Source organism: Tachyglossus aculeatus, chromosome 23 (assembly GCF_015852505.1).
Source record: "Tachyglossus aculeatus isolate mTacAcu1 chromosome 23, mTacAcu1.pri, whole genome shotgun sequence".
Taxonomy (NCBI): domain Eukaryota; kingdom Metazoa; phylum Chordata; class Mammalia; order Monotremata; family Tachyglossidae; genus Tachyglossus; species Tachyglossus aculeatus.
Window position 1 is genome coordinate 12120792 of NC_052088.1, and position 8037 is coordinate 12128828.

The following is an 8037-nucleotide window of genomic DNA, read 5'->3' on the forward strand; positions in this document are numbered from 1 at the left end:
CAGGCAATGAAGCAGTGGGCACAGAGGGAACAAGTAAGAAAAGATAATCTTTGTCACCTCCCTAGATTCCATGCCTCTACTGGGTGCCCAGCAAGAAGTCATCTTCTTGTACTTCCCAAGAGCTTAGTACAGTGCTCTGCACACAGCAAGCGCTCAATAAATATGATTGAAAGAATGGTATGGTGACCAAATTCCCCTACCCACACATTATCTTCAATGGGTTAATCATTTTGATTAGTTGTAGGGCTCACAGTTTTAGTTTTCTGTTCAGATAGGCGTGAAGAGTGAGGAATCAAGGTGATTTTTTTGTTATTCAGAACTGCTTGGTTTAGGAAAAGGGGCCAAAATCAGAAGACAGTGTTGCTCTTGAGGAAGAAGAAAAATGTGAAATGAACACTCATAAATCCTAGACAGAGAGGAACACCTTCAAAGATAAAGACCCTTGAATAAGTAATGGATTAGCTGGATGAATGGAGTGATGACATTTGGAATTTGGAGAGCCCAACATTGCATAAAGAAATGTAAAAGAACTAGATGAAAATGGAGAATTTGAAGATTGGAAGTTAAATCAATCAACAGTGTTTACAGAGTGACTACTGAATGCAGAGCACTGTACTAAGCACTTAGGAGAATCTGATAGAAATAAGTAATAGAAACACAAGAAAATTAGGAATTGGTAATAATAAAGAAGAGGTTTTGCTTTTTTTAAAATGGTATTTAAGAGCTTACTATGTGCCAGGCAATGTACTAAGCACTGCGTAGATGCAAGATAATCAGGTTGGACACAGATCATGTTCCACGTGGGGCTCACAATCTTAATCCCCATTCTACAGATGAGGTAACTGAGGCACAGAGAAGTTAAGTGATTTGCACAAGATGACACGGTAAACAGGCAGTGGAGAGGAATTAGAACCCAGGTTCTCTGACTCCCAGGCTCTTGCTCTTTCTAATAGGCCACGTTGCTTCTCAAAATAAACCGTGATTATTGACAGATATGAGGGGAGGATTTTAACTCATGCAACTCTCACCTCTGCACTTCTGCACCAATTATGGCCTGATGTAGTCAAACCACTTCTGTACATATTGTCTTATATGTCCTATTACTTGAGTACTCACTCACCTATGGACCCATATATCCACATTTCCTCTTTCCTATTTGAAAATTATTTTAATGTCATCCTTCCTGCTTAGATCATAAGCTCCTTGATGGCAGATATAATAATAATAATGGTATTTGTTAGGTGCTTACTATGAGCCAGGCACCATCCAACTGCTCACAATAGCCCAAAGAACTGATTTGAGTCTCTGTTCTCCCTTCTCCTGCCCGTCCTCTGGTGAACGAGCCAAGGAGTAGCGAAATGCACCTCAAACCTGAGGGAGGAGAAAAGCAAAATCGTACGCGGAATGAAAAATTCATCTCTGGAGTCGGGGGGGCAAGACAGGGCACTTTGCCTTTTAGGAAAAAAATAAAGGTGGTGCTGCCTCTCTCTGTAGGATTTCTGAGTCCCCCACCAATCCAGAAAGGTCAAATGAATCTCAGTGACAAGTCCCATCCATAATCAGTTCTGTCTCCTCCTCCTTTTCCCCAAGTTTGATAAGCCATATGTTATAAATTAGTTTCGTGAATTATCTGAAATAAATTAAAACATCTGTTCCCCAAATCATCAGCTTTCAAGGTGAACGTTTTGAAGGTGAGAATCCAGGCGAGCTGCAAAATGCTTCAGGCACTGATTTATCAACATCCAGCTTCACCTTCTAGCCCAACTCCTCTCGCCCTATTCCCAGGGTTGCTATCAATGGGCAGAATTGTTTGATAAGTCAGTTTGTTGTTCATATATAATACGGGTTGACAAGCACCATAAAAAATGGGAATGAAAAATGTGGTAGGATAAAGATTTCTCTTTTCCTTTTCTTTGTTTGCTCTTAGCCAAATAGATGAGCCTGAAGCACGAGGGAGATGTGGAATCAGATAATCCTTCCTTCCTTCCACGCTGAACTTTATCAGAGGCATACCATCATTATCATTACTCCTGTTATCATAACTAATAATTAATTACTCAGTGCCTACAGTGTTCAAAGAAAAGGCTGAGGTAATTACCTGAGAATCAAATCAGAATCAAAGCAAATCAGCAAGCAGCATGGACTAGTGAAAAGGACATAGGCTTGAGAGTTAGAGGACCTGAGTTCGAATCCCAGATCTGCCACTAGCCTGCTGCATGAACTTCTCTGTGCCTCAGTTTCTTCATCTATAAAATGGATATTAAATACTGGTTCTCCCTTCTACTTAGGCTGTGAGCCCCAAGTAGGAGAGGGACTGTGACTGACCTGATGTTCTTAGAGCGTGACCTTGTGGGATGAGCACGGGACTGGGAGCCAGAAGGACCTGAGTTCTCATTCCAGCTCTGCCACTTGTCTGCTGTGTGACCTTGGTCAAGTCACTTAGCTTCACTGTGCCTCAGCTACCTCATCTTTAAAATGGTGATCAAGACCGTGTGCCCCATGTGGGACAGGAATTGTGTCCAACTTGATTTGCTTGTATCTATCTCAGCATTTAGTAGCATCTGGAACATAGATGTCACTTAACAAATACTATTATTGTTATTATTATTATCATCATCATCATCATCTTCCTGGGTGCTTAGTACAGTGCTTGACACATAGTAAACACTTAATAAATCCCACCGCTCATGAGTTTTATTCTTAGGCTATGGCCCACAGGGGCCCACAATCTAAGAGGAGAAGATAGCCAAATAAAATAATAAGAATCAAATCCAATTAACAAAGAGCATAAAGTAAGATGGGACAGTCAGGAATATCGAGAGTAAAATGGGTGAGTTAAATTGGCCAGGGAAGGGTAGAATGGTTTTAAGGCTTTTCACTCCTCTGAGCAAACAAACAAGCAAAGTCAGGGGGGCAAGGTGCACAGGTGTGTCTGCAGAGAGGACCCCACCCTCTCATCTACATGACTTCTAGTCTTTCTTCCATCAGAAAATTCTTCCAGGGTCTGTTTCTCCCATTAATAAAGAGCTCCTTGAGGGCAGGGATCATGTCTTCGAATTCTATGTGCTCTCCCAATTGCTTAATACAGTGCTCTGTCCAAAGTAGACATTCGTGATGATGATGAAAATGATCCTGTATCTATTTCAGTACTCAGCCAGTGCTTTACATGCTGAAAAAGAAACAATACCGTGACAAACTCTTTCCCTAACTCTATCGGGTTCATGTCTCCTCAGTCTCCTACCCACCAAATTTTCTACTCTATCCTGCTAAGACCCCAAGAGAGAAGGGCAGAGTTATTTTCTGAGCCAGGTGGGGCCCAGCAGTATTTCACAGAACAATCCTTGCTGTGGACTGGATTTATTATCTGGAGTGACACACTGCATGAGTAACTATGATGAAAACTTCTTTTCCATTGGTAATGATGCCCCGATCCTCTTGGGCTTTCTGCTCAAATGGCATTGAGAAGTGGAGGAGAAATTAAATTAGGTCGTTTTGGGACCGGAAGCAGGTGTCATGAATATGAAGTGGGATGTGGATGGACACAGATGGTTTGTGCTGCTAAAGGCCAATGAGGAGGGGGTGGCCGGGTGGGAGATGGGAGAGAAGGGGAAAGTGGGAGGGTCAGAGAAAAGAGTAGGTGGGAGGAAGGAGAGTGTGTGGAAGAAGGAGGGAAAACTCTCTCCTGCCATCATAGTCTGCAGATCTGTACTCTCAGAGACCTGGTGGAAAGAGCCCAGGCCTGAGAGGCAGACAATCTTAGTTCTAATCCTGGTTCCACTATTTGTCTGTTGTGTGACCTTGGTCAAGTCACTGAACTGCTCTGTGCCTCAGTTACCTCATCTAGAAAATGGGGATTAAATCCTCCCCCACATTTAGACTGTGAGCCCCATGTGGGACAGGGACTGTGTCCAACCTGATTATCTTGTATCTACTACCTCAGGGCTTACCAAGAACATGGGTTCTATTCCCGGCTCCACCACTTGTCTGACCACTTGATTGGGTCACTTATTTTCTCTGTGCCTAGTTACCTCATCTGCAAAATGGAGATTAGGACCGTGAACCCCATGTGGGATATGAACTGTGTCCAACTTAACTTGTTTGTCTCTACCCCAGTACTTAGTACAGTGCCTGACACATAGTAAGCACGTAAAAAGTACCATCTTTTTTTTAAAAAGTACTATTAAAAGAAAAAAAAAATCCTAGGGTGTAAAGGAGTGAGAGGGGAGGGTGAAATTCTGAAATCTTGCTTTTATTGAATGTTCCCAAGCTCCCAGGACAGGTTCTGCTTGCAGTAGGGGCTCTGTCAATGCTGAGGGTATGAATGTTGGAGGCTGGAAGTCAGAGCAGAGGAAAAGACAGAGCTAGAGACCTGGGGTAGAAGCAAGAGATAAGGCAGGAGCTTTTGCTACATAATATCAATCAATCAATGGTATTTATTGAGTTCTTATTGGGTGCAGAGCACTGTACTAAGCACTCAGAAGGGCACAATTCATAATAATAATAATAATAATAATGGCATTTATTAAGCGCTTACTATGCGCAAAGCACTGTTCTAAACACTGGGGAGGTTACCAGGTGATCAGATTGTCCCACGTGGGGCTCACAGTCTTAATCCCCATTTTACAGATGAGGTAACTGAGGCCCAGAGAAGTGAAGTGACTTGCCCAAAGTCACACAGCTGACAATCGGCAGAGCCGGGATTTGAACCCATGACCTCTGACTCGAAAGCCCGTGTTCTTTTCCACTGAGCCACGCTCAGAAGGGTAGACACAGGTGATCCCTGCTCCCAAGAAGCTGATAGACAAGTGAGGGCTTACTATGTGCCAAATACTCTACTAAGCACTGGGATAGATAGAAGAAAATTAGAACAGACACAGTCCCCGGCCCGCATGGGGCTCACAGTCTAAGGTGAAGGGAGAACAGGTATTGAATCCCCATTTTACAGATGAGGAAACTGAGGCCCAGAAAAGTCACGTGCTATGCCCAAGGTCACCCAGAAACCAGACTGTGGAGCCAAGAATAGAACACAGGTTCTCTGGCTCCCAGAACCATGCTCTTTCCACTAGGCCACGTGGCTTTTCCAAACACCTAGCATGCAGAACACCTTTCAGGGTTGCACCCGGGGAGTTTCCAGTACTCTGTCAATCTTGGCTATGGGAGGGAGAGTCAATCAGAGGCCTACCCATTCCATTCCAAGCTTGGGCAGTGGCTAGCGAATGGAAGACAATCTGCCTCAAGTCAAAACTCACCTGTCCTGGGCAGCAGCGGCATGGGAGGGAGTCAAGGGTGGAGACTCAAGTTGACTGCGCAGAAGGAGGCAATGGTAAACCATTTTGGTATTTTTACCAAGAAAACTCTATGGATCCACTACCAGAACAATTGCATATGGAGGTGGGGCATTCTGGGAGAGATGTGTCCATGGTGTCGCTATGGGTCGGTGATTACTTGACTGCATAAGACAAGACAAGCAAGGAGAAGTCTCCCCTGGGTTTGCCTTTGAATCTTAGACTCTATACAAGCACTGCCTTCTGGGCTGATTGCTAGCCTATTATTTTCCAGAAATGCCCTTCATTAAACTCTGGGACATCTCTCCCATATACTAAAAATAATAATAATAATAATAGTGTTTGTTAAGCATTTACTATGTGCCAAGCACTGTTCTAAGCACTGGGGTGGGAACAAGGTAAACAGATAGAACACAGTCCCTGTCCCATATGGGGCTTATAGTCTTAATCTCCACTTTAGATGAGGGAATTGAGGCATAGAGAAGTTAAGGGACTTGCCCAAGATGACACAGCAGACATGTGGTGGAGCCAGGGTTAGAACCCACATCCTCTGACTTACAGGCTTGTGCTCTTTCCACTAGGCCATGCTGCTTCTCCATCAAAAGAGATTTTAAAAGGCCAGCTCTGAGCCTGAAAATGGAAATAAATTAAGGAATGAGGAAAGAGAAAGGGGGAAAGTCAGGAAATCTCCCAGGCTTCAGTTTCCTCATCTGTAAAATGGGAGTAAGATACCTGTTCACCCTCCCTCTTAGATGATGAGCCCCATGTGGAGCAGGGACTGGTTATGATCTGATTATCTTGAATCTCCACCAGTGCTTATCATAGTGTTGGGCACAGAGTAAGTAATCTTACAGTGCAGACTCTACTGAATATGGGGTTTTATGAGAATGTCACCTGGAAGTCAGAAGGACCTGGGTTCTATTCCTGCCTCTGCCATTCGACTGCTGTGTGATCTTGGGCAAGTCACTTAACTTCTCTGCGACTCAGTCACCTCATCTGTAAAATAGGGATTAAGCCTGTGAGTCCCATGTGGGACATAGATTGTGTCTAACCTGGTTAGTCACTTAACTTCCCTGTGCCTCATCTGTAAAATGGGGATTAATCCTATTCCCTCCTCCATAGACTGTGAGTCCCACTCTCCTTCAAGCACACTGCCCTCCTGCTTTTGAGCCTGAACTCCATTCCTTGACCCTGCCAGGCTTACTTTTAGCCCCAAGACAGCCGTAGTGGCAGAGATAAGAGATGATGGGAAGGGACACAGTGTCCTCAGAATGACTGCAGTGGGGCCCCCCAGGGTAGTGGACCTACAGCAGAGGCCCCTTGGTGCCCATTTGATAAAGCATCCCTGGTTACAACACTCAGATTACAATTCAGGGTTTACACGTGGAGGGTTTCCCCCTTTTCTCCCTTCCCCTCCCCACAGCGGCTGATGAAGCGTTAGGGTATTTTGTTAAGCACTTACTATGTTCCAGGCACTGTACCATGCGCTGGGGAAGATATGAGCTAAACAAGTTGGACACAGTTCGTGTCCCACATGGGGCTCACAGTCTTAATCCCCATTTTTCAGATGAGGGAACTGAGGCATAGAGAAGTGACGAGAATTGCCCAAGGTCACACAGCAGACAATTGGCGGAGCTGGGATTAGAACCCAAATCCTTTAGACTCCCAGGCCACAAGGTCAGGGAGCAGTGGCAAGAGGGAAATGGAGGAAGAAGGCAATGCTTCCAGCACATAAGCAGCTGCTTTGAGGACTGATTGAATCCACTAGACTGTAAAGTACTTGACTGCAGAGATTGTGTCTACCAACTATATTGTATTGTACTCTCCCAAGCTCTTAGTACAGTGCTCTGCACACCAAAAGCACTCAATAAGTAACCCTGATTAATGGATCACTAAGAGGTTTATTTTTAAGAGACAAGAATCCAACAAAGAGAAATATAGGTAAGAGGTTTTTATTGTTGAGTTACAGAAATCTTATCCCCAATGGGCAGGTGAAATAGATCCAAATATCGTGTGTATCATTGGCAAAGTGGAAGAAAGATATTTCTTTGCTTCACTGCCTTATGATAACGTTTGTGAATTTGCTCCGTTTCTCAATTTCATAATAAATAAATCAAACACATTCCCAAACTTACACTGCTCTCCTAAAGCTTTCCACTCTCATTTCATTAAGCTGTTTTTCCTGACCCCAGGTACAAATACGGTCAAATTTGGCTGGCACACAAGGTGCATTCTCCCGGAAGATTAAGCCTTGCTTTCCACAGAAAATCTCTATCACAGCAAATACAATGGCTTGGAAAAGTGCTAGGGTCTAAAGCCCTTGAAACAAGTCCAATAGTGAAACAAAAAGAAAGCCCCTGTGGACATCCATCAGTCAATCTATGGTATTTATTGAGTACTTACTATCTGCAGAGTACTGTACTAAGCGCTGGGGGGGTACAATACAACAGAATAACAGACGCGTTACAGAGGATTGAGAGATAACTATTCAGGGTAAGGGTTCAATCAGTCAATCAACCCATAATATTTACTAACTGCCCACTGTAGGTAGAGCGCTGCACTAAAACGCGAGAGTACAATAGAATTAGACACAAGTTCCCTGCCATTAAAGAGCTTTCAATCTAATGAAGCAGGATTTGTACATAGCTGACTTTAAGATTCCAAACTTTATTAGTGGGGAAACACTAATAAATAATCATCATCATCATAATAATGATATTTATTAAGCCTTATAATGTGCCAAAATACCATA